This window comes from Schistocerca nitens, chromosome 1 (assembly GCF_023898315.1).
Source record: "Schistocerca nitens isolate TAMUIC-IGC-003100 chromosome 1, iqSchNite1.1, whole genome shotgun sequence".
NCBI lineage: Eukaryota > Metazoa > Arthropoda > Insecta > Orthoptera > Acrididae > Schistocerca > Schistocerca nitens.
Window position 1 is genome coordinate 1120697321 of NC_064614.1, and position 25611 is coordinate 1120722931.

General features: G+C 46.5%; 9 non-coding genes across 9 annotated transcripts; all 9 read left to right on the forward strand.

Moving 5' to 3' along the window:
- The first annotated feature begins 3106 nt into the window (after positions 1–3106).
- Positions 3107–3178, forward strand: Trnat-ugu (transfer RNA threonine (anticodon UGU)). The gene has a single exon. It is a non-coding gene; the product is annotated as a tRNA-Thr (tRNA).
- Positions 3179–3425: 247 nt separating this feature from the next.
- On the forward strand, positions 3426–3497 carry Trnat-ugu (transfer RNA threonine (anticodon UGU)). Its single transcript has one exon. It is a non-coding gene; the product is annotated as a tRNA-Thr (tRNA).
- A 247-nt stretch (positions 3498–3744) lies between these two features.
- Trnat-ugu (transfer RNA threonine (anticodon UGU)) lies at positions 3745–3816 on the forward strand. The gene has a single exon. It is a non-coding gene; the product is annotated as a tRNA-Thr (tRNA).
- A 6015-nt stretch (positions 3817–9831) lies between these two features.
- On the forward strand, positions 9832–9903 carry Trnat-ugu (transfer RNA threonine (anticodon UGU)). Its single transcript has one exon. It is a non-coding gene; the product is annotated as a tRNA-Thr (tRNA).
- Positions 9904–10149: 246 nt separating this feature from the next.
- Trnat-ugu (transfer RNA threonine (anticodon UGU)) lies at positions 10150–10221 on the forward strand. Its single transcript has one exon. It is a non-coding gene; the product is annotated as a tRNA-Thr (tRNA).
- Positions 10222–10468: 247 nt separating this feature from the next.
- Positions 10469–10540, forward strand: Trnat-ugu (transfer RNA threonine (anticodon UGU)). Its single transcript has one exon. It is a non-coding gene; the product is annotated as a tRNA-Thr (tRNA).
- Positions 10541–10787: 247 nt separating this feature from the next.
- On the forward strand, positions 10788–10859 carry Trnat-ugu (transfer RNA threonine (anticodon UGU)). Its single transcript has one exon. It is a non-coding gene; the product is annotated as a tRNA-Thr (tRNA).
- A 5961-nt stretch (positions 10860–16820) lies between these two features.
- Positions 16821–16892, forward strand: Trnat-ugu (transfer RNA threonine (anticodon UGU)). The gene has a single exon. It is a non-coding gene; the product is annotated as a tRNA-Thr (tRNA).
- Positions 16893–23051: 6159 nt separating this feature from the next.
- Positions 23052–23123, forward strand: Trnat-ugu (transfer RNA threonine (anticodon UGU)). The gene has a single exon. It is a non-coding gene; the product is annotated as a tRNA-Thr (tRNA).
- Positions 23124–25611: the final 2488 nt, after the last annotated feature.

Here is a 25611-nt window from a genome sequence, read left to right on the forward strand (position 1 = left end):
CTTTCTCCGGGAGTTCCAGGTAGATGATGTTTTCGATTTTATTGCTCGCTCTCCGTCCGGTAAATCGCCGGGTCCAGACGGCCTACCTAAAGAATTTTATCTTCGTTTTTGGCCTCTTTTGGGTGGCACTTTTACGCGGATTTTAAATGAGATTGTCAGGGGGATGGATGTGCCTGCCGCTTTTAAAGTAGGGAAAATTGTTTTAATTCCCAAGTCCTCTGGTCGTTTATCTGCTGCCAATCTTCGTCCGCTCACATTGCTGAACTTTGACTACAAGACAGCTGCTAGAGCGCTCAATAGCCGATTATCTTCACTGCTTAGGGATGTGATTGGTGCACATCAATGTTGTTTTCATGATAGATCTATTCTGACCCCAGTAGCCGAATATCGGGATGTTGTCTCGGTTGCGGCGGTTACCAATGTCCATTGTGCCTTTGCTTTCCTTGATTTTTATAAGGCTTTTGATCACGTTAGTCATGTCTTTTTAGATCGTGTTTTAGCAACAATAGGTTTTAACGCTTCATCCCGTGGTGTTCTTGGCAATTTGTATAGGGGAATCACTGCCCGGGTGTCTGTCAATGGGCAGCTGACGCCGCTCATTAATATCCGCCGAGGGGTGCCTCAGGGTAGTCCGCTTTCTATGTCCTTATTCATATTGTCTCTGGAACCGCTGCTTCGGACTGTTGCTCTCAAGCTTCAGGGTATGACCCTCTCTGGTGGCCACCTCACTATTAAGGCATACGCGGATGATGTCGTTGTTCTCCTCCGTCAGCGTACTGATATCCCGTTGTAGAAAGGGGCAGTTGATGCTTACTGTCGTGTCTCTGGAGCACGTCTTAATCAAGGCAAATGCAAGATCCTTGACATTCGAGGATTTCGCGATGCTGATGTCCCTTGGGCCACTTTTGTCGATCGCCATACGTCCTTGGGGATTATCGTTGATCGGTGTCCTCTAAAAATGGCGGCTCTAAATTGGAAATCTGTCACCGAGAAGATACAGGGTGCTCTGATGGTCCATGAACAGCGTTCTCTTACCATTTTGCAAAGAGTTCGCATTTTAGACACGTACGTTTTATGTAAATCCTATTATGTTGCTCAGCTGTTCCCACTTCCCCTGATGGTGGCGAAAAGGTTGCGCCAACTGTCCGGCAGGTTTATATGGAAGGGTCATCTCTTCAAAGTACGTTACGAGGTTATGACGAAACCGCGTCTCTCCGGAGGCTTGGGTCTCTCTGACATTACTCGCAAGGCGTCAGCGTTGTACGTCCGCCGTACGACTCTAATTGTAACACGAGAAGTGAGTTCCATTACGTCCAAGCTTTTTACAGTCGTGCGTCCGGGGAGCCTTGCTCCACCTGTCAACGTCGGTCGCCTCAATTTTAAGTTGAAGCACATCCGGGAATTTTACATTGCGGTGAGCTACCTCGGTGACGTCTTTTTGCGACGACCTGTGCCAACGACCAAGTGTTTGATTGCCCGCTGGAAGGGGCAGGACGGTCCCAATCCAATAGAACTGGCGTTTCCCACTGTCTCCTGGAGGAACGTCTGGAAGAATGTTAGTCTGCCGATCCACTCTATGGCCGTGACGTCCACGTGGTATAGGGTAATTAATAATTTGATCCCCACAAATGTACGACTGCACCGCATTGGTCTTTCTGACACGGACAAATGTACTCGGTGTGGTCTCCTGGATACCCTTGAGCATCGATTCACCTGTTGTGGCCACCTTGCCAATTGGCGTTGGCTCAGGAAACAACTGGCTTTTGTCACTAGGTCTGCTGAAGCCGCTTATACCATTGATATCATCGTACGGCCCGATTCTTATTTTTTTCCGCGGACGAAGCTTAATACAGTCATGTGGTTAGTTGGACATTTTGTACATTTTGTCGTCACTTGTCATGAGGAGGATGAACACCTAGCGTTTCAGCAGTACATGCTTACTGCTTACTGGGCCCGCTTGCGATTGCCACGTCTCCGCGATGACTTTGCCAATATGCTTACCCTGACGTTCGAAAGAGAGGGTGTTGGATAAGGTCGCCCATGAGCGCCACCTTTTTATGATGTTTCTGGATTTGTAACTATCCCGTGTCGTCCTTCTTTTATTTTTTTTTTTTTTTATTCTTTCTTTTCCCTCTACGCCAGGACTGCAGTTTTCGTGGCACTTTTGGCTGAAAAACAGCAACAATGAGGCCAAGTAACGAGACAGTAGGGGAAGGTCCGATGCCCTTGTGCAGGTGCCATTCGGGGGCGAGACTGTGGAGCCATCGTGGCCAGGCCTCGGGTTTCGACCCCTGCCCACTTTGTTTCCGCAGGCCTGCTTCTGAAGGACACCTCTAAAAAAGGAAAAAAAATGAAAAAAAATTAAAAAAGAACAACCAAGGAATAAGAAAAAAAAATAGCTCAGTTGGGAAAAAAAAAGTTGCTAGGATAAAAAAAATGGATTAAAAAAAAAAAAAGGTGGTAAAGGCGTAAAAAAAAAAAAGGGGCAGAGCACTGGTCTTGTAAACCAGGGGTCGTGAGTTCGATTCTCACAGGGGGCAGCACAATTTTAAATGGGCCAATGTAATACTTTGAACCGAAAATTTCAAAATAGCGAGTCTTTTCGGGCCTGAGCCAAGATCACAGATGATGATAGATGAAAGACGGCAGCACCCCGTCAGTCATCGCTGTGGACCTCAGTGGTTGCGAATTGTTGTGGCAGAGTAAATCTTTGTACGCATTTTCTAAGCTCTGAAGTGTATTTTTCTCGACGGCTGTGATAAACGCAAAGAAGTATACACTGCAACAGCCTCCTTAGCTGAGGGGCAGAGCACTGGTCTTGTAAACCAGGGGTCGTGAGTCCGATTCTCACAGGGGGCAGCACAATTTTAAATGGGCCAATGTAATACTTTGAACCGAAAATTTCCAAATAGCGAGTCTTTTCGGGCCTGAGCCAAGATCACAGATGATGATAGATGAAAGACGGCAGCACCCTGTCAGTCATCGCTGTGGACCTCAGTGGTTGCGAATTGTTGTGGCAGAGTAAATCTTTGTACGCATTTTCTAAGCTCTGAAGTGTATTTTTCTCGACGGCTGTGATAAACGCAAAGAAGTGTACACTGCAACAGCCTCCTTAGCTCAGGGGCAGAGCACTGGTCTTGTAAACCAGGGGTCGTGAGTTCGATTCTCACAGGGGGCAGCACAATTTTAAATGGGCCAATGTAATACTTTGAACCGAAAATTTCAAAATAGCGAGTCTTTTCGGGCCTGAGCCAAGATCACAGATGATGACAGATGAAAGACGGCAGCACCCCGTCAGTCATCGCTGTAGACCTCAGTGGTTGTGAATTGTTGTGGCAGAGTAAATCTTTGTACGCATTTTCTAAGCTCTGAAGTGTATTTTCCTCGACAGCTGTGGCGAACGCAAAGAAATGTACTCTGCAGCAGCCTCCTTAGCTCAGGGGCAGAGCACTGGTCTTGTAATCCAGGGGTCGTGAGTTCGATTCTCACAGGGGGCAGCACAATTTTAAATGGGCCAATGTAATACTTTCAACCGAAAATTTCAAAATAGCGAGTCTTTTCGGGCCTGAGCCAAGATCACAGATGATGACAGATGAAAGACGGCAGCACCCCGTCAGTCATCGCTGTAGACCTCAGTGGTTGTGAATTGTTGTGGCAGAGTAAATCTTTGTACGCATTTTCTAAGCTCTGAAGTGTATTTTCCTCGACGGCTGTGGCGAACGCAAAGAAGTGTACTCTGCAACAGCCTCCTTAGCTGAGGGGCAGAGCACTGGTCTTGTAAACCAGGGGTCGTGAGTTCGATTCTCACAGGGGGCAGCACAATTTTAAATGGGCCAATGTAATACTTTGAACCGAAAATTTCAAAATAGCGAGTCTTTTCGGGCCTGAGCCAAGATCACAGATGATGACAGATGAAAGACGGCAGCACCCCGTCAGTCATCGCTGTAGACCTCAGTCGTTGTGAATTGTTGTGGCAGAGTAAATCTTTGTACGCATTTTCTAAGCTCTGAAGTGTATTTTCCTCGACAGCTGTGGCGAACGCAAAGAAGTGTACTCTGCAACAGCCTCCTTAGCTCAGGGGGTAGTTCCGCTTGAGACGCGACAGCGATCCGACGTGCTGTGTATTCGATCCGCCGTTATCTTGGGTTGTGACTATTTACTTTCTGTGTGTGACGTTTCTTTGTCTTCTTTTCTTCGTTGTTTCGTCGCCTTAACGTTTGTTTTGTGTCTTGTGTTGTATAGCGGCTTTTGCCGCATTAGTTAAGTGTTATGGCTTCCCGGTTGTTTCCGCGGAAGTGTACTCTCAGTTTTCAGTTTAACAAGGCCACCAGGAATGTGCAACCAACTTCGTTGGAAATTCACGAATGGATTGTGGATACGATTGGCATTACATCGGACCAGGTACATACGGCGTATTTTGATACAGAACTGTACTGCTTTTTTGTGAAATTGTTGAACCCGGTTTTGCTAGATAGGATTTTACTTAAACATGGTGAGCAAGTGTCGTTCCGTCATAGAGATGGTTCTGTTAGCAGTGTTACTGTTTCAAATGCTGAAATTACGTATACCACAGTTCGGGTTTATAATTTACCCCCTGAAGTTGAAAACAGTTATCTCAAGGACGCTTTGCTTGGTTATGGTACTGTTCGGTCAATTCGAAATGAACGTTGGTCTGCACAACATAAGCTGCAATGTTATAATGGTGTCAGATCGGTTGAAATGCATATTAAGTCGAATATACCGTCCCATCTGGTTGTATGTGGTTATCGTGTTCATCTTACTTATGAGGGGCAAGTTGGTACGTGTTTTCTATGTAATGAGAATGGTCATGTTCGTGCTAATTGCCCTAAGCGGGTGTTTGTGCTTCAAAATGGGCTAGCACAACGCCGCAAATTAACGGTTGCCGATCTTGTGCCAGCAGCTTCCTCCACTGTTTCTTGTCAGCCTCCTGCAGTAGATTCTTCACAACGGGTGACACCCTCCTCTGATGCAGGTTTTCCCCCGTTACCCGCTCGCCCAGATGTATCGGCTGCTCCAACACCGATCCCGTCTGTTTCCAATAACAAACGCCGTCGTGCTAGTGATACCGGTAGCACTGATGATGAAGCTGCTGTTTCGCAGCCGGTTTGCGAATCTGCCGAGAGAATTCCGGAATCTCCCATGCCTGTTTCGGATTCTGTTCCCGCTGTGTCTCCTGCTTTGCCTGATGACGTCAAACTTGCTGCCCCACCGTCGGCGCACGAGCCACAACATTCGGTCGAGGTGGTGTTGACATCCCCCCCGACACAGGCATCACAACATGTTGACGACACTTCGGTGCAGCCAGCTGTTTGTCGGAAAATCGCTCCTAGTACTGCGCGCTCCGCTTCAGCGGATTCCAAACCTATCTCTCCACCTCCTACACATCCAATCCCTACACCTTCTGATGCCGGTGCCGATGTTCCTGATGCAGTTTTCCCCTTGTTGGCTCCTTCTTCTGATTCCTCTTGCCCTGCTACTCCTTCGGATGCCTTGGTTAATGTGCCTGATCTCGAACCCCCCACTCCACCTGCTCTTGAAACTGGTGTGCATCAGATACGCCGTCGGGTGAAAGTGCCCCCCAATCTTCACGCGGTGCGGAAAAAACACAAGCATGCAAAGGATGACTCTGATTCCGTTGATTCCGGGCAATCACCCTCTGCCATGTCTGATGATGATGTGGATGTAGTTGCTTCTAATGTGGTGTAATTAGGGTTCGTTTTCTCTTTTTTGGTTGATGTTGCAGGCGTACACGTTTATTACCTTAAATATCAATAGCATTCAATCTGCTCTGAAGTTAGCGTCTCTGCAGCAGTTTATTTATGACTCTGCAGCTGATGTTGTTTTCCTGCAGGAAGTCTCCGTTGCACACCTGTTTGTTCCTGGCTTTCGCACTATTATAAATTTTGCGCCTGAGTTTTCCACAGGTACTGCCTTACTAATTCGTGACGGTATCCCCGTTACCGAAATTGAGCTCTTAGACTCGGGAAGGGGTATTGGTTGTCGGTTATTTGACACAACCTTGGTTAATATTTACGCCCCCTCTGGTTCCAGCAAACGGCAGGAAAGGTCTCGTTTTTATAAAGAGGATCTAATTTATCTTTTACGCAAAAATCCTGCGACTTTGATATTGGGGGGTGATTTTAATTGTGTATTACAAGCTAAGGACCAATCCCCTCATTTTAATTATTGTTTCGAGCTACATTCTCTTGTACGTCAACTACGACTACGCGATGCGTGGGAGGTTAAACACCCCACTTTAGTTAAATTTACATTTTTTACTGCCACCTCTAGTAGTCGCCTTGACCGATTGTATATTTCTGATCCCCTTAGTGCTTCTGTTTTAAATGTAGATGTTATTCCAGCCAGTTTTACGGATCATTGTGCCCTTGCGGTTATAATTAATTTGGAGCGTCAGCCTCTTAAACTTTATCGGCCGCTGTGGAAATTAAATGTCTCCTTGCTCGATGCCCCTGACATCGAACCTCTAATACAGACGGCTTGGGACATGTGTTTACGTTCTCTGCGATACTATCCGTCAAAGCTTCACTGGTGGATCCACTGTGCGAAGCCAAAACTACGTCGCACTTTAATGTCCTACAGTTATCAAAGAGCGCGGGATCTGAAACTGACTTTTGAGTATTATTATTCGGTGCTTCGCGAACTTTATGATACTTCTAGAATGACATGTGCCCACCTTTCTGAGATTCGGAAAATTAAAGCCAAGCTCCTTAGTCTTAAACGACTGCAGATGGAAGGATTGAAGCTTAAATCTAAACCACCGTCCATCTTAGCACATGAAATGACTTCTATGTACCATCTGTTTCGTCACCAAAAGAACCGTCGACGTGTATTGATTGATGGTCTTATGGCAGCTGATGGTCGCCGGCTTACCTTACAGAATCAAATAACCCATGAACTTACCTGCTACTATGAGACCTTATATGCTGTGGCTGATTCTGATGCGGTTGATAAAGACGAGATTTTAACTGCTATCCCATCAGTTTTAACAGAGGACCATAATACGGAATTTTTAGCTCCTTTTACTGCAGACGAAATTTCAGCTTTTATTGCTTGTTCCCCATCTCACAAATCTCCTGGTCCGGATGGCCTTCCTAAGGAGTTTTTTGTTCGCTTTTGGACTATTATAGGGCCTGTTTTTACGGATATAGTAAATGAAATTTTGAATGGTGGCTCAATTCCAGCCGATTTCAAGAGAGGTACGGTAGTCCTGATACCGAAAGCTGCTGGTTTGAAGACAGCTAGTGACTTTCGTCCTTTAACCCTTTTAAATTTTGATTATAAGACGGCTGCTAGGGCTGTTAATGCACGTCTATCCCTCTTGCTTACACCTGTGATAACTCCTTGTCACAGCTGCTTTCCAGGGCGCTCCATCTTGACACCTCTGGCGGGATATCGTGATATTGTGTCGATTGTCGCTGTCACCAATATTTCCTGAGCGCTTTTATTTGTTGATTTTAGTAAGGCTTTTGATCGTGTGTCCCATTCGTTTTTAGAGCTTCTGCTGCGCCGACTCGGTTTTAATGAAAAATCGCTGCTGGTACTTAAGAATATGACGACTGGCATTTCTGCTAAGATTGACATTAATGGCCAGCTGACGAAGGTCATTGATATTAAACGTGGCGTCCCGCAAGGTAGCCCTTTATCCATGACCCTTTATGCTCTCTCCCTTCAACCACTCCTCTCTCGTCTCAACTCGACACTTCGTGGTCTTACGATCTCTGGGGTTACCCAGACAGCAACAGCTTATGCTGATGATTTGGTTGTTTTGCTTCGTTCGCCGCAGAAGTGCCGCTGTTGAAAATGGAACTAGATAAATTTTCTGCAGCCTCAGGTTCTCGTATTAACCCCCGTAAAAGCAAACTCCTGAATTTGCGGGGCTTTGAACGTGTGGTTATTCCGTGGGTTATGGCTGTTGAACACCATACACATTTAGGTATCTATCTTGAACGGTGTCCTCTTCGTATGGCTGCAAAAAATTGGCAAGTGGCCATTTCCAAGCTTCAAGGTGTTTTATTCGAACACTCATGGCGTTCGATACCGCTATTGCAAAAAAAGCGTGTATTAGACACTTATGTTTTATGTAAAGTATATTACGTTGCTCAGTTGTTTCCGCTTCCCCGAATGCAGGGTGCAAAAATGGTCCAGCTTATTAACAGATATATTTGGCGGGGGCACATTTTTAAATTACGTTGTGATGTTTTTACGAAGCCGCATCTTGAGGGCGGCTTGTCGTTCACCGATGTCCGTGTCAAGGCTGCTGCCCTTTATGTTAAGCGAACCCTCCATCTTTTATTTTCTGAGTCCCCGACTGTTACTTCGCGATTACTCCATGTCGTTCGTCCTGCGAGCTTGTCACCGCCTATTAACGTAGGGTCTCTAAATGCGAAGCTACGACATGTTCGGGACTTCTACATTGAGATTAGTTACCTGGATCTCCACTTACAACGTCGTCCTGTTTTTACTACGCGAACACTGCTTGCCAAATGGCACAGGTCTTTTTCTTCCAACCCGATTGTTTTGCAGTATCCCCGTTTTAATTGGCGTAACATATGGACGAATATTAGCTTACCCGTTCATTCAGCAACTGTTGCCTCCCTATGGTATAAGGTGGTTAATCAGCTGATTCCTACGAACGAACGCCTTCATCGTATAGGTTTATGTGTCTCTCCGCTTTGTCAAACGTGTGGTTGTGTTGATACGCTCCCACACCGATTTACCTGCGCTGACCGTCTTCGCATGTGGTACTGGCTGCGCCGACAATTGGCGTTACTCACCAGGAGTTCGGAATCGGCATTTACAACTGATATCCTCTGCTGGCCGGACACGGTTTTTTATCCACGGACAAAGAACAACACCATTATGTGGCTTCTTGGCCGTTACATTTTTGCAGTGGTTGATGGTGATGGTATTTCCGATTTTATTTCGTTTATTGGTTACATGCTTCATGAGTACTGGACGCAAAAATCTTTCCCACATCTTAAAAGGGACTTTGCGAATATGCTTAGTATTGTTTTCGAAAAGCAGGGGATTGGTTAAGTTTCCACTTCTATTGATCATTCCTGCGCCAGATGCATTAATGGCACCGGTATAGGGGCATACTGATCTCACTTCATGATACGGAAGACATTCTCGCTAGTTCTTAGTTCTTTTGCCTTCCTGCCAAGCTTTTACCTGTTTGGATAGACGACGCATCATAACCCCCGTGTCCACCTATAAGTATCATAAGACTCTGAACCAAGGACAATTACTACGTCTTGGTGCGACTGTGCTTCAGTGCAGGGAGGAGGAGACGTCATGGCCAGGCCTCGGGATTCGACCCCTGCCCAACACGCCTCCACCGAGCTGCCCTGGGTCATTACTATGGTATGGAAAAAAAAACAAAAAAGTGGTTAGGATCCCTGGCTTTCACGCACAACAAGTGGTAGAGCAGTCAAAACAAGTGGTAAAAAACAAAAAAAAATGTGGTTAAGAAAAGAAAAAAAAAGGGGCAGAGCACTGGTCTTGTAAACCAGGGGTCGTGAGTTCGATTCTCACAGGGGGCAGCACAATTTTAAATGGGCCAATGTAATACTTTGAACCGAAAATTTCAAAATAGCGAGTCTTTTCGGGCCTGAGCCAAGATCACAGATGATGACAGATGAAAGACGGCAGCACCCCGTCAGTCATCGCTGTAGACCTCAGTGGTTGTGAATTGTTGTGGCAGAGTAAATCTTTGTACGCATTTTCTAAGCTCTGAAGTGTATTTTCCTCGACGGCTGTGGCGAACGCAAAGAAGTGTACTCTGCAAGAGCCTCCTTAGCTCAGGGGCAGAGCACTGGTCTTGTAAACCATGGGTCGTGAGTTCGATTCTCACAGGGGGCAGCACAATTTTAAATGGGCCAATGTAATATTTTGAACCAAAATTTCAAAATAGCGAGTCTTTTCGGGCCTGAGCCAAGATCACTGATGATGACAGATGAAAGACGGCAGCACCCCGTCAGTCATCGCTGTAGACCTCAGTGGTTGTGAATTGTTGTGGCAGAGTAAATCTTTGTACGCATTTTCTAAGCTCTGAAGTGTATTTTCCTCGATGGCTGTGGCGAACGCAAAGAAGTGTACTCTGCAACAGCCTTCTTAGCTCAGGGGCAGAGCACTGGTCTTGTAAACCAGGGGTCGTGAGTTCGATTCTCACAGGGGGCAGCACAATTTTAAATGGGCCAATGTAATACTTTGAACCGACAATTTCAAAATAGCGAGTCTTTTCGGGCCTGAGCCAAGATCACAGATGATGATAGATGAAAGACGGCAGCACCCCGTCAGTCATCGCTGTGGACCTCAGTGGTTGCGAATTGTTGTGGCAGAGTAAATCTTTGTACGCATTTTCTAAGCTCTGAAGTGTATTTTTCTCGACGGCTGTGATAAACGCAAAGCAGTGTACACTGCAACAGCCTCCTTAGCTCAGGGGCAGAGCACTGGTTTTGTAAACCAGGGGTCGTGAGTTCGATTCTCACAGGGGGCAGCACAATTTTAAATGGGCCAATGTAATACTCTGAACCGAAAATTTCAAAATAGCGAGTCTTTTCGGGCCTGAGCCAAGATCACAGATGATGATAGATGAAAGACGGCAGCACCCCGTCAGTCATCGATGTGGACCTCAGTGGTTGCGAATTGTTGTGGCAGAGTAAATCTTTGTACGCTTTTTCTAGGCTCTGAAGTGTATTTTTCTCGACGGCTGTGATAAACGCAAAGAAGTGTACACTGCAACAGCCTCCTTAGCTCAGGGGCAGAGCACTGGTCTTGTAAACCAGGGGTCGTGAGTTCGATTCTCACAGGGGGCAGCACAATTTTAAATGGGCCAATGTAATACTTTGAACCGAAAATTTCCAAATAGCGAGTCTTTTCGGGCCTGAGCCAAGATCACAGATGATGATAGATGAAAGACGGCAGCACCCCGTCAGTCATCGCTGTGGACCTCAGTGGTTGCGAATTGTTGTGGCAGAGTAAATCTTTGTACGCATTTTCTAAGCTCTGAAGTGTATTTTTCTCGACGGCTGTGATAAACGCAAAGAAGTGTACAAGAGTTCCGCTTTAGACGCCGTGCAGTGTGGACGTGCCTAGTCTTCCGCTCCGCCGTAGCGTTACGTATAGTGGACCATCGTTTTTGTTTACGTGTTGTGTTGCAACGTCTGTGAGTGTTTCTCCGTCGTTGTTTCGTACCTTGTGTTACTTTCTGTCCTTCTTTCAGTGTGTTTTGTGTAGCGGTTTCGGCCGCATAGTTTGAAAATGTCGTCCCAGGTTATTCCTCGTCAGGCTACAGTTAGTTTTACTTTTGACAAGTCCACCCGCCATGTGCAACCTAGTTCCCTTGAGATCCATGACTGGTTGGTCGATAGCTTTGGTGTTCATTCGGATCAGGTGCACACTGCTTATTTTGATACCGAACTGTATGTTTTCTTTGTTAAGTTTATGGACCCACTTCAGGTTGATAAAATTCTTTCTAAATATGGTCATCAAGTTCTCTTTCGGCATCGTGATAATTCTGTAAGTACCGTGCTGCTTTCCAATGCTTCCATTACGTACACCAGTGTTCGTGTTTACAACCTTCCACCGGAGGTGGATAATGTCTATCTTAAGGAAGGTCTACAAAAGTATGGTGATGTAAAGAGCATTCGCCTTGAACGCTGGTCAAGCCAACATCGCCTGCAATGTTACAGTGGTATTCGTTCAGTCGAAATGCACGTTAAGCAGAATATTCCATCTCACCTGCAGATCGGTGGATATCGTGTCCATGTAACATATAGTGGTCAGGTTGGCACCTGTTTTTTGTGCAATGAAAGTGGTCACGTGCGTACCGACTGTCCGCGGAGGGTATTTGTTTTAAAAAATTCTCTCGAACAGCGTCGCAAGTTAACGGTCGCCGACCTCGTTGCAGGTGGTTCTGCTCTTGGTGTAGAACAGTCCACTGGTAGTAGCGCCCCGCCACAGGTTTTGCGCACCCCTGACACAGAATTTCCTCCTTTGCGTGCTAAATCTGATGTTGTTCCGTCTGTCCCTCAGGTGGGTGTGCCACTTTTGAATAATAAGAGGCGTCGCCCACAAGATGGAAATAGTACGGATGAGGATCTCCCTGAGATGCCCCAGTCCGAGCGACCGGCATCCTCCGAGCCACTGTGTACTGTAGCTGCTCCCTGCCCTTTTGAGGTAGCGGTTCCGGTGGCGGCTGCTGGCGCCCCTCCGGCCTCCGACGCAGCTTCTCTCGAGTCGGATTGTCGGTCGGGCCTGTTGGCGCCGTTTTCCGAACCGACTTCGTTGTCACAACAAGTGGAGCCGCGACAACTTCCTGCTTCGCTGCCCCATACCTCTGCCAGCGGTGCTGCTCCGCTTCCTTCCAACTTTGCGTCCTCGGACCTTCCTGCTCACGTTTCGCCTCCGTGCAGTCCATGTTTGCCGGATGCTAGTGTCGGTGTTGACCATTCCGTTTTGTCGGATGTTTCCCCCGCGACCCCGGATCCCGCATGTGGACCGGCGCGGGTGGTGTCGGATACAGAACTTGACCCTCCTACGTCACCGGCGGCTGAAGCTTCCTTGCCCGTCAGCCGACGCAAGTTACGCGTTCAGCCGAACGTTAATGCTGTTCGTAAAAAACCGAAGCGTAAGGGATCCGCGGAACGGGGTAGCAGTCCCCCTCCCTCGGATGCCTCCGTCTCCCCTGCTATGGACTGTGACGTTGGTGCGTCGCTGTAGGTGATTTCCTCTCTCGCTTTTCTCTCTATGGTTCAAGCATACACCTTTCTTACCTTAAATGTTAACCGTATTGAGTCCGACGTTCGCATTGCCTCTTTGCGGCAGTTTATTTACGACGCCTGTGCGGACGTAGTGTTTTTGCAGGAAGTGTTGTTTTCTGATCTCTCTCTACCTGGATTTCAAACTGTTTTTAATGTCGCGCCGGAATATTCAACAGGAACTGCTCTTTTCTTTCGAGAGGGCATTCCTATTACTGACATTGAATTCCTTGACTCTGGCCGCGGGATTGGTTGTCGTCTTTTTGATCTCCGCCTCGTTGTTTTGTATGCCCCCTCTGGTTCGGGTCACACTGTGACTCGATCGCGCTTTTATAAGGAAGAGCTTATTTATTTTTTGCGCCAGAGTCCTCGAAGTCTCCTGCTCGGAGGCGATTTTAATTGTGTTTTACGCCCTGAAGACCAGTCTCCCAATTTTAATTATTGCCGCGATTTACATGACTTAGTTCGTACGATGCATCTGCGTGACGTTTGGGAACACAAATATCCCACCCTGGTGAAATATACGTTTTTTACCGCGTCCTCATGCAGTAGACTCGACAGATTCTACTTCTCTGAATTTTTATGTGATAAAATTCTTTCTGTCGACGTTATTCCTACTAGTTTTTCTGACCATTGTGCTTTTACTGCAACTATAAATCTTAGTCACCAACCTGCAAAACTTTATCGTTCCCAGTGGATGTTAAATGTTTCCCACCTTGCCGACAGTGCTATAGATGATGTTGTAAGTGCCGTGTGGGAGCGATGTCTTCGCTCTGTCCCGCGTTACCCCTCCTTGCTGGTATGGTGGACTGCGTTTGCCAAGCCCAAGATTCGTCAGACTTTGATTTTTTACTGTGCTGCAAGGGCGCGTGATTTTAAGAACACGTATGAATATTACTACTCTGTCCTGCGTGAACTGTATGACGCGGCGGGTACCTCTCCTCTGCGGATCCATGATGTTCGTCGTATTAAAGCCAAGCTCTTAAGCCTTAAACGACGGCAGATGGATGGTCTGCGAGTTAAGTCGAAACCTCACTCTCTTGTTGAAGGTGAACTGACATCCTTGTACCACCTGCTACGGCATCAGACTCGTCGTCGTCGCTCCTTCATCTCTTCTCTTACGGTGGATGATGGACGGCAGCTTATTGCACAGGAGGAAATGGTTCGTGCTCTCCATCAGTATTACGCTAGTCTCTATTCTGCCGATGATTCTGGTGAGTCTCTTTCGGATGATGTCCTTGGGGATCTAACTGCGACGATCGCGCCTGACGCGAACGGCGAATTTCTCCGGGAGTTCCAGGTAGATGATGTTTTCGATTTTATTGCTCGCTCTCCGTCCAGTAAATTGCCGGGTCCAGACGGCCTGCCTAAAGAATTTTATCTCCGTTTTTGGCCTCTTTTGGGTGGCATTTTTACGCAGATTTTAAATGAGATTGTCAGGGGGATGGATGTGCCTGCCGATTTTAAAGTAGGGAAAATTGTTTTAATTCCGAAGTCCTCTGGTCGTTTATCTGCTGCCAATCTTCGTCCGCTCACATTGCTGAACTTTGACTACAAGACAGCTGCTAGAGCGCTCAATAGCCGGTTGTCTTCCCTGCTTCGGGGTGTGATTGGTGCACATCAATGTTGTTTTCATGATAGATCTATTCTGACCCCAGTAGCCGAATATCGGGATGTTATCTCGGTTGCGGCGGTTACAAACGTACATTGTGCCTTTGCTTTCCTTGATTTTTATAAGGCTTTTGATCACGTCAGTCATGTGTTTTTAGATCGTGTTTTAGGTACAATAGGTTTTAACGCTTCATCACGTGGTGTTCTTGGCAATTTGTATAGGAGTAATGACTGCTCGGGTGTCAGTCAATGGGCAGCTGACGCCGCCCATTGATATCCGCCGCGGGGTGCCTCAGGGTAGTCCGCTCTCTATGTCTTTATTCGTATTGTCCCTGGAACCGCTGCTTCGGACTATTGTTCTCAAGCTTCATGGTATGACCCTCTCTGGTGGGAAGCTCACTGTTAAGGCATATGCGGATGATGTCGTTGTTCTCCTCCGTCAACGTGATGATATCCCGTTGTTGAAAGGGGCAGTTGATGCATACTTTCGTGTCTCTGGAGCGCGGCTCAATCAGGGTAAATGTAAGTTCCTTGATATTCGGGGATTTCGCGATGCTGATGTCCCTTGGGCCACTTTTGTCGATCGCCATACGTCCTTGGGGATTATCGTTGATCGCTGTCCTCTAAAAATGGCGGCTCTTAATTGGAAATCTGTCACCGAGAAGATACAGGGGGCTCTGATGGTCCATGAGCAGCGCTCTGCTACCATTTTGCAAAAAGTCAGAATCTTAGACACCTACGTTCTATGTAAAGCTTATTATGTTGCTCAGCTGTTCCCACTTCCCATGATGGTGGCGAAAAGGTTGCGCCAATTGTCTAGCAGGTTTATATGGAAGGGCCATCTATTCAAGTTACGTTACGAGGTTATGACAAAACCGCGTATTTCGGGAGGCTTGGGCCTCTCTGACATTACTCGCAAGGCGTCTGCTTTGTACGTCCGCCGTACGACTCTAATTGTTACGCAAGAGGTGACTTCAATTACATCCAGGCTTTTTACTGTTGTGCGTCCGGAGATTCTTGCTCCACCTGTCGATGTCGGTCGCCTAAATTTTCAGTTGAAACACATCCGGGAATTTTACATTGCGGTGAGTTACCTCGGTGACGTCTTCTCGCGACGACCGGTGCCAACGACCAAGGGCTTGATTGCTCGCTGGGAGGGGCTGGCCGGTCCCAATCCAATAGAACTGCCGTCTCCATCCGTGTCCTGGAGGAACCTCTGGAAGAATGTTAGTCTGCCGATCCACTCTATGGCTGTGGCGTCCACATGGTATAGGGTAATTAATAATTTGGTCCCCACCAATGTACGTCTGCACCGTATTGGTCTTTCTGACACGGACAACTGTACTCGGTGTGGTCTCCTGGATACCCTTGAGCATCGATTCACCTGCTGTGGGCACCTTGCTAATTGGCGTTGGCTCAGAAAACAACTTGCTTTTGTCACTAGGTCTGCTGAAGCCGCTTATACTATTGACATCATCGTCCGGCCCGATTCTTCCTTTTTTCCGCGAACGAAGCTCAATACCGTCATGTGGATGATTGGCCATTTCGTACATTTTGTCAACATTTGTCATGAAGAGGATGGACACCTAGCGTTTCGGCAGTACATGCTTACTGCTTACTGGCAGCGCTTGCGATTGCCAGGCCTCCGTGATGATTTTGCAAATATGCTTAGCCTGACATTTGAAAGAGAGGGTGTTGGCTAAGGTCACCTGTGTGAGCCGTTTTCTTTTACACTGTTTCTGGATTTGCCGCCCTTATGTATGTTTCTTCTCTATACCAGGACTGAGGTTTTCGTGGACCTTTAGGGCGCCCAAGAAAAACGAACGAGAGACCAAGAACCAAGACAGTAGGGGATAGTACGACGCCCTTGTACAGGTGACATTCGGAAACAGGACGGTGGAGTCATCGTGGCCAGGCCTCAGACTTCGACCCCTGCCCACTTTGCTTCCGCAGGCCTGAATCTCGCTGTCACCTCAAACTTTTCCACAATGAAAACAATAAACTAAGAAAAAGAAACAAGAGGTAAATCGAAGAGAACAAGGAAGAAAGAAAAAAAAGTGGTAAAGCACTGGTCTAAAACAGGGGGAAACAAAAAAAAAAAGGGGCAGAGCACTGGTCTTGTAAACCAGGGGTCGTGAGTTCGATTCTCGCAGGGGGCAGCACAATTTTAAATGGGCCAATGTAATACTTTGAACCGAAAATTTCCAAATAGCGAGTCTTTTCGGGCCTGAGCCAAGATCACAGATGATGATAGATGAAAGACGGCACCACCCCGTCAGTCATCGCTGTGGACCTCAGTGGTTGCGGATTGTTGTGGCAGAGTAAATCTTTGTACGCATTTTCTAAGCTCTGAAGTGTATTTTTCTCGACGGCTGTGGTGAACGCAAAGAAGTGTACACTGCAACAGCCTCCTTAGCTCAGGGGCAGAGCACTGGTCTTGTAAACCAGGGGTTGTGAGTTCGATTCTCACAAGGGGCAGCACAATTTTAAATGGGCCAAGGTAATACATTGAACCGAAAATTTCAAAATAGCGAGTCTTTTCGGGCCTGAGCCAAGATCACAGATGATGATAGATGAAAGACGGCAGCACCCCGTCAGTCATCGCTGTGGACCTCAGTGGTTGCGGATTGTTGTGGCAGAGTAAATCTTTGTACGCATTTTCTAAGCTCTGAAGTGTATTTTTCTCGACTGCTGTGGTGAACGCAAAGAAGTGTACACTGCAACAGCCTCCTTAGCTCAGGGGCATAGTCGCGCTTGAGACACGGAGCTATTCGGACGTGCTGAGAGCGCTGTTAACCGGTGTGTTTAGTTCCGCTTTAGACGCCGTGCAGTGTGGACGTGCCTAGTCTTCCGCTCCGCCGTAGCGTTACGTATAGTGGAATATCGTTTTTGTTTCCGTGTTGTGTTGCAACTTCTGTGAGTGTTTCTCAGTCGTTGTTTCGTACCTTGTGTTACTTTGTGTCCTTATTTCAGTGTGTTTTGTGTAGCGGTTTCGACCGCATAGTTTGAAAATGTCGTCCCAGGTTATTCCTCGTCAGGCTACAGTTAGTTTTGCTTTTGACAAGTCAACCCGCCATGTGCAACCTAGTTCCCTTGAGATCCATGACTGGTTGGTCGATAGCTTTGGTGTTCATTCGGATCAGGTGCACACTGCTTATTTTGATACCGAACTGTATGTTTTCTTTGTTAAGTTTATGGACCCACTTCAGGTTGATAAAATTCTTTCTAAATATGGTCATCAAGTTCTCTTTCGGCATCGGGATAATTCTGTAAGTACCGTGCTGCTTTCCAATGCTTCCATTACGTACACCAGTGTTCGTGTTTACAACCTTCCACCGGAGGTGGATAATGTCTATCTTAAGGAGGGGCTACAAAAGTATGGTGATGTAAAGAGCATTCGCCTTGAACGCTGGTCAAGCCAACATCGCCTGCAATGTTACAGTGGTATTCGTTCAGTCGAAATGCACGTTAAGCAGAATATTCCATCTCACCTGCAGATCGGTGGATATCGTGTCCATGTAACATATAGTGGTCAGGTTGGCACCTGTTTTTTGTGCAATGAAAGTGGTCACGTGCGTACCGACTGTCCGCGGAGGGTATTTGTTTTAAAAAATTCTCTCGAACAGCGTCGCAAGTTAACGGTCGCCGACCTCGTTGCAGGTGGTTCTGCTCTGGGTGTAGCACAGTCCACTGGTAGTAGCGCCCCGCCACAGGTTTTGCGCACCCCTGACACAGAATTTCCTCCTTTGCGTGCTAAATCTGATGTTGTTCCGTCTGTCCCTCAGGTGGGTGTGCCACTTTTGAATAATAAGAGGCGTCGCCCACACGATGGCAATAGTACGGATGAGGATCTCCCTGAGATGCCCCAGTCCGAGCGACCGGCATCCTCCGAGCCACTGTGTACTGAAGCTGCTCCCTGCCCTCCTGAGGTAGCGGTTCCGGTGGCGGCTGCTGGCGCCCCTCCGGCCTCCGACGCAGCTTCTCTCGAGTCGGATTGTCGGTCGGGCCTGTTGGCGCCGTCTTCCGAACCGACTTCGTTGTCACAACAAGTGGAGCCGCGACAACTTCCTGCTTCGCTGCCCCATACCTCTGCCAGCGGTGCTGCTCCGCTTCCTTCCAACTTTGCGTCCTCGGACCTTCCTGCTCACGTTTCGCCTCCGTGCAGTCCATGTTTGCCGGATGCTAGTGTCGGTGTTGACCATTCCGTTTTGTCGGATGTTTCCCCCGCGACCCCGGATCCCGCATGTGGACCGGCGCGGGTGGTGTCGGATACAGAACTTGACCCTCCTACGTCACCGGCGGCTGAAGCTTCCTTGCCCGTCAGCCGACGCAAGTTACGCGTTCAGCCGAACGTTAATGCTGTTCGTAAAAAACCGAAGCGTAAGGGATCCGCGGAACGGGGTAGCAGTCCCCCTCCCTCGGATGCCTCCGTCTCCCCTGCTATGGACTGTGACGTTGGTGCGTCGCTGTAGGTGATTTCCTCTCTCGCTTTTCTCTCTATGGTTCAAGCATACACCTTTCTTACCTTAAATGTTAACCGTATTGAGTCCGACGTTCGCATTGCCTCTTTGCGGCAGTTTATTTACGACGCCTGTGCGGACGTAGTGTTTTTGCAGGAAGTGTTGTTTTCTGATCTCTCTCTACCTGGATTTCAAACTGTTTTTAATGTCGCGCCGGAATATTCAACAGGAACTGCTCTTTTCTTTCGAGAGGGCATTCCTATTACCGACGTTGAATTCCCTGACTCTGGCCGTGGGATTGGTTGTCGTCTTTTTGATCTCCGCCTCGTTGTTTTGTATGCCCCCTCTGGTTCGGGTCACACTGTGGCTCGATCGCGCTTTTATAAGGAAGAGCTTATTTATCTTTTGCGCCAGAGTCCTCGAAGTCTCCTGCTCGGAGGCGATTTTAATTGTGTTTTACGCCCTGAAGACCAGTCTCCCAATTTTAATTATTGCCGCGATTTACATGACTTAGTTCGTACGATGCATCTGCGTGACGTTTGGGAACACAAATATCCCACCCTGATGAAATATACGTTTTTTACCGCGTCCTCATGCAGCAGACTCGACAGATTCTACTTCTCTGATTTTTTATGTGATAAACTTCTTTCTGTCGACGTTATTCCTACTAGTTTTTCTGACCATTGTGCTTTTACTGCAACTATAAATCTTAGTCACCAACCTGCAAAACTTTATCGTTCCCAGTGGATGTTAAATGTTTCCCACCTTGCCGACAGTGCTATAGATGATGTTGTAAGTGCCGTGTGGGAGCGATGTCTTCGCTCTGTCCCGCGTTACCCCTCCTTGCTGGTATGGTGGACTGCGTTTGCCAAGCCCAAGATTCGTCAGACTTTGATTTTTTACTGTGCTGCAAGGGCGCGTGATTTTAAGAACACGTATGAATATTACTACTCTGTTCTGCGTGACCTATATGATGCGGCGGGTACCTCTCCTCTGCGGATCCATGATGTTCGTCGTATTAAAGCCAATCTCTTGAGCCTTAAACGACGACAGATGGATGGTCTGCGAGTTAAGTCGAAACCTCACTCTCTTGTTGAAGGTGAACTGACATCCTTGTACCACCTGCTACGGCATCAGACTCGTCGTCGTCGCTCCTTCATCTCTTCTCTTACGGTGGATGATGGACGGCAGCTTATTGCACAGAAGGAAATGGTTCGTGCTCTCCATCAGTATTACGCTAGTCTCTATTCTGCCGATGATTCTGGTGAGTCTCTTTCGGATGATGTCCTTGGGGATCTAACTGCGACGATCGCGCCTGACGCGAACGGCGAATTTCTCCAGGAGTTCCAGGTAGATGATGTTTTCGATTTTATTGCTCGCTCTCCGTCCAGTAAATCGCCGGGTCCAGACGGCCTGCCTAAAGAATTTTATCTCCGTTTTTGGCCTCTTTTGGGTGGCATTTTTACGCAGATTATAAATGAGATTGTCAGGGGGATGGATGTGCCTGCCGATTTTAAAGTGGGGAAAATTGTTTTAATTCCGAAGTCCTCTGGTCGTTTATCTGCTGCCAATCTTCGTCCGCTCACATTGCTGAACTTTGACTACAAGACAGCTGCTAGAGCGCTCAATAGCCGGTTGTCTTCTCTGCTTCGGGGTGTGATTGGTGCACATCAATGTTGTTTTCATGATAGATCTATTCTGACCCCAGTAGCCGAATATCGGGATGTTATCTCGGTTGCGGCGGTTACAAACGTACATTGTGCCTTTGCTTTCCTTGATTTTTATAAGGCTTTTGATCACGTCAGTCATGTGTTTTTAGATCGTGTTTTAGGTACAATTGGTTTTAACGCTTCCTCACGTGGTGTTCTTGGCAATTTGTATAGGGGAATAACTGCTCGGGTGTCAGTCAATGGGCAGCTGACGCCGCCCATTGCTATCCGCCGCGGGGTGCCTCAGGGTAGTCCGCTCTCTATGTCTTTATTCGTATTGTCCCTGGAACCGCTGCTTCAGACTATTGTTCTCAAGCTTCATGGTATGACCCTCTCTGGTGGGAAGCTCACTGTTAAGGCATATGCGGATGATGTCGTTGTTCTCCTCCGTCAACGTGATGATATCCCGTTGTTGAAAGGGGCAGTTGATGCATACTGTCGTGTCGCTGGAGCGCGGCTCAATCAGGGTAAATGTAAATTCCTTGATATTCGGGGATTTCGCGATGCTGATGTCCCTTGGGCCACTTTTGTTGATCGCCATACGTCCTTGGGGATTATCATTGATCGATGTCCTCTAAAAATGGCGGCTCTTAATTTGAGATCTGTCACCGAGAAGATACAGGGGGCTCTGATGGTCCATGAGCAGCGCTCTGCTACCATTTTGCAAAAAGTCAGAATCTTAGACACCTACGTTCTATGTAAAGCTTATTATGTTGCTCAGCTGTTCCCACTTCCCATGATGGTGGCGAAAAGGTTGCGCCAATTGTCTAGCAGGTTTATATGGAAGGGCCATCTATTCAAGTTACGTTACGAGGTTATGACGAAACCGCGTATTTCGGGAGGCTTGGGCCTCTCTGACATTACTCGCAAGGCGTCTGCTTTGTACGTCCGCCGTACGACTCTAATTGTTACGCAAGAGGTGACTTCAATTACATCCAGGCTTTTTACTGTTGTGCGTCCGGAGAGCCTTGCTCCACCTGTCGATGTCGGTCGCCTCAATTTTCAGTTGAAACACATCCGGGAATTTTACATTGCGGTGTGTTACCTCGGTGACGTCTTCATGCGACGACCGGTGCCAACGACCAAGGGCTTGATTGCCCGCTGGGAGGGGCTGGCCGGTCCCAATCCAATAGAACTGGCGTCTCCATCCGTGTCCTGGAGGAACGTCTGGAAGAATGTTAGTCTGCCGATCCACTCTATGGCTGTGGCGTCCACATGGTATAGGGTAATTAATAATTTGGTCCCCACCAATGTACGTCTGCACCGTATTGGTCTTTCTGACACGGACGACTGTACTCGGTGTGGTCTCCTGGATACCTTTGAGCATCGATTCACCTGCTGTGGGCACCTTGCTAATTGGCGTTGGCTCAGGAAACAACTTGCTTTTGTCACTAGGTCTGCTGAAGCCTCTTATACTATTGACATCATCGTCCGGCCCGATTCTTCCTTTTTTCCGCGAACGAAGCTCAATACCGTCATGTGGTTGATTGGCCATTTCGTACATTTTGTCAACAGTTGTCATGAAGAGGATGGACACCTAGCGTTTCGGCAGTACATGCTTACTGCTTACTGGCAGCGCTTGCGATTGCCAGGCCTCCGTGATGATTTTGCAAATATGCTTAGCCTGACATTTGAAAGAGAGGGTGTTGGCTAAGGTCACCTGTGTGAGCCGTTTTCTTTTACACTGTTTCTGGATTTGCCGCCCTTATGTATGTTTCTTCTCTATACCAGGACTGAGGTTTTCGTGGACCTTTAGGGCGCCCAAGAAAAACGAACGAGAGACCAAGAACCAAGACAGTAGGGGATAGTACGACGCCCTTGTACAGGTGACATTCGGAAACAGGACGGTGGAGTCATCGTGGCCAGGCCTCAGACTTCGACCCCTGCCCACTTTGCTTCCGCAGGCCTGAATCTCGCTGTCACCTCAAACTTTTCCACAATGAAAACAATAAACTAAGAAAAAGAAACAAGAGGTAAATCGAAGAGAACAAGGAAGAAAGAAAAAAAAAGTGGTAAAGCACTGGTCTAAAACAGGGGGAAACAAAAAAAAAAAAGGGGCAGAGCACTGGTCTTGTAAACCAGGGGTCGTGAGTTCGATTCTCGCAGGGGGCAGCACAATTTTAAATGGGCCAATGTAATACTTTGATCCGAAAAAAAAAAAAGGGGGCAGAGCACTGGTCTTATAAACCAGGGGTCGTGAGTTCGATTCTCACAGGGGGCAGCACAATTTTAAATGGGCCAATGTAATACTTTGAACAGAAAATTTCAAAATAGCGAGTCTTTTCGGGCCTGAGCCAAGATCACAGATGATGATAGATGAAAGACGGCAGCACCCCGTCAGTCATCGCTGTGGACCTCAGTGGTTGCGGATTGTTGTGGCAGAGTAAATCTTTGTACGCATTTTCTAAGCTCTGAAGTGTATTTTTCTCGATGGCTGTGGTGAACGCAAAGAAGTGTACACTGCAACAGCCTCCTTAGCTCAGGGGCAGAGCACTGGTCTTGTAAACCAGGGGTCGTGAGTTCGATTCTCACAGGGAGCAGCACAATTTTAAATGGGCCAATGTAATACTTTGAACCGAAAATTTCAAAATAGCGAGTCTTTTCGGGCCTGAGCCAAGATCACAGATGATGATAGATGAAAGACGGCAGCACCCCGTCAGTCATCGCTGTGGACCTCAGTGGTTGCGGATTGTTGTGGCAGAGTAAATCTTTGTACGCATTTTCTAAGCTCTGAAGTGTATTTTTCTCGATGGCTGTGGTGAACGCAAAGAAGTGTACACTGCAACATATAAAATAAATAAAAATAAAATGGAATAAAATATTAATGATTAATTATTCTGTATGTATGATGATTGGTTGTAATTGGTATTTGCTTATCTGGAACGTGGACGTTTAATTATTCGGTATCAGACGCTTGACAATGGCTATTTGGAAAAGGCAATGTAACTCGTAGTTGACCGTGGAAGAAAACTGAAATAATCGGACTTCGTAATTAAATCGTTTCCAAAGACTGCTGCGGTAGGTACGGACTCATGATCTAATCTCAATATTACAATGATTTGCCAGCCATGCCAATACGTCGTACAGAGGTGATTGTCTACTAAACATAAAAAGTTACACAGTTAGTTAAATCAGATATATTCAATGAAATAGCCTACAGTTCATAATCCTACTTACTTTTATAAATATAAATTCATTACAGAATCGAGTGCCTAGTGTGGTTGCAACTCGCAGTATTCTTCTGTAACATGAAAATATGGCGGTGTGCCAGACAATAAAATAAAATACGTGCTTCTCGCACCACTTCTACCTGAGCTCTCTCCTCTCTTAAACAGACATAAGAGTAATGTAATTATTCTTTTGTCTTTATCAGCGACACAGCGCTGCAGTTGTGTGCCATAGGCTTTATTTATTAGTCACTGATTATTTATTTAATTAATATTTCGCGTTTCCGCGGAAACTCACGCTCGGCATGCAAATGTGCCTTTATATTGCCCCCTGAATTGCGAGGCGAAAGGACACACCTGCAGGCGAGCAATTCACCTAAAGGCACAAGTAAATCTAAGTTATCTACAACTATTCACATGACTTACATTACACACATTATACACATTATATACAAAATTTGAATGACGCGGGTGTGTCGTAAAAGTTCTTATGTTGGCAGATAGAGTGCGCGCATGCGCAGAAGCGTCTGTGTGACTCCGGCAGTGCCGTTATATCATACAGTTAGATCACGCGGCACAGTAATGCAGTTCATATTGTTCGTGTGCGCGCGTATCTTAGTCGTTGCACAAAGAAAATATTCAACCAAGATTACATATGAAGACTACATTCTATAACAGGTAACTTAGTTTTAAATTTACAATATTTGTTATATCACAATACAACTCAGATTGTTGAATGTTCTTAGTTACATAGTATTGTTTTGAAATACTTCAAAGAAAAATGTCCGTATGTTTCAGGTGCGTCGACCTATTCACATCGTGTCGTTATTACAGTTCATATTCATCTGCTGCACAATAATTTTTTCACAGGTTAGTATCATCGTTGTATAACAACGTGATTAAAACATAAGCGTGTCCATTTCCATTTCCATTATAGTCGTTGTGATGCAGTTCGTTGTGACAAAAAAACATTGTTTATTACAGATTTGACGTGACCCGTTAGTAATTGGTCCACGTGCAGTTCGTTTTATACATTCCGTGGAAGCTTGGTTGCAGAACCTCGGACGGTACATAGCTGGCGTGGATCCTTGGACAGTCCAGGTAAGAGTGTCCATCACATTTCGAGAACATTTCATTCCCTGAAGTTCCAACCAAAATTCTTCCACCCGTCGTGTTGTTTTCTGGACAGGCACTTTGTGTCCGTTTAATCCAGTTAACATCTTGAAGTTAGGTACTGTAGTATTGTCACTAGACGATGCACGAATTATGCACTTCACATTTTCAGTTTTTTTTTTTGCTGAATATAGCTCACCTAAATGTTCGTAGTTATTAATCAAAGAAATGGTTCATCGCGTTTACATAGGTACGATGCATAATGAATGTCATTAACAGTTTCTTTCACCTAGGTTTCTGCGTAGTTGCAGAGTTAGTAATGTTCATTAATGTCCGTGAACAATGGTTCACTATGCAATGTCCTTTTGGCACTCGTTTTGTTCAAATTTCTTTTACATAGTAACAGTTACATTATACATCATTGAAAGAGAAGAAAAAAATATAAGTAATCATACATACACACGTCACATATTTTCTTAGCATAAACATAATACAGTTGTACATAAACATGTTTACATCATTATTACATAGCTATGGGTTATTACATTGCGTCACATTTGATTACATGAATTGCAGATAATTACGTCCTCTTTATCAGTTTTGCTGGGATTTTATCGATGTTTATTTTGTGATGTCATCTGAAATTAAGATAGGTTAGACACAACATTCATTACATCAGTAGGCAAGACCAGGCATTTTCACTACTCAATAAATATTCAAAATAGTAAGAGAGAAAATGTTTGATTCC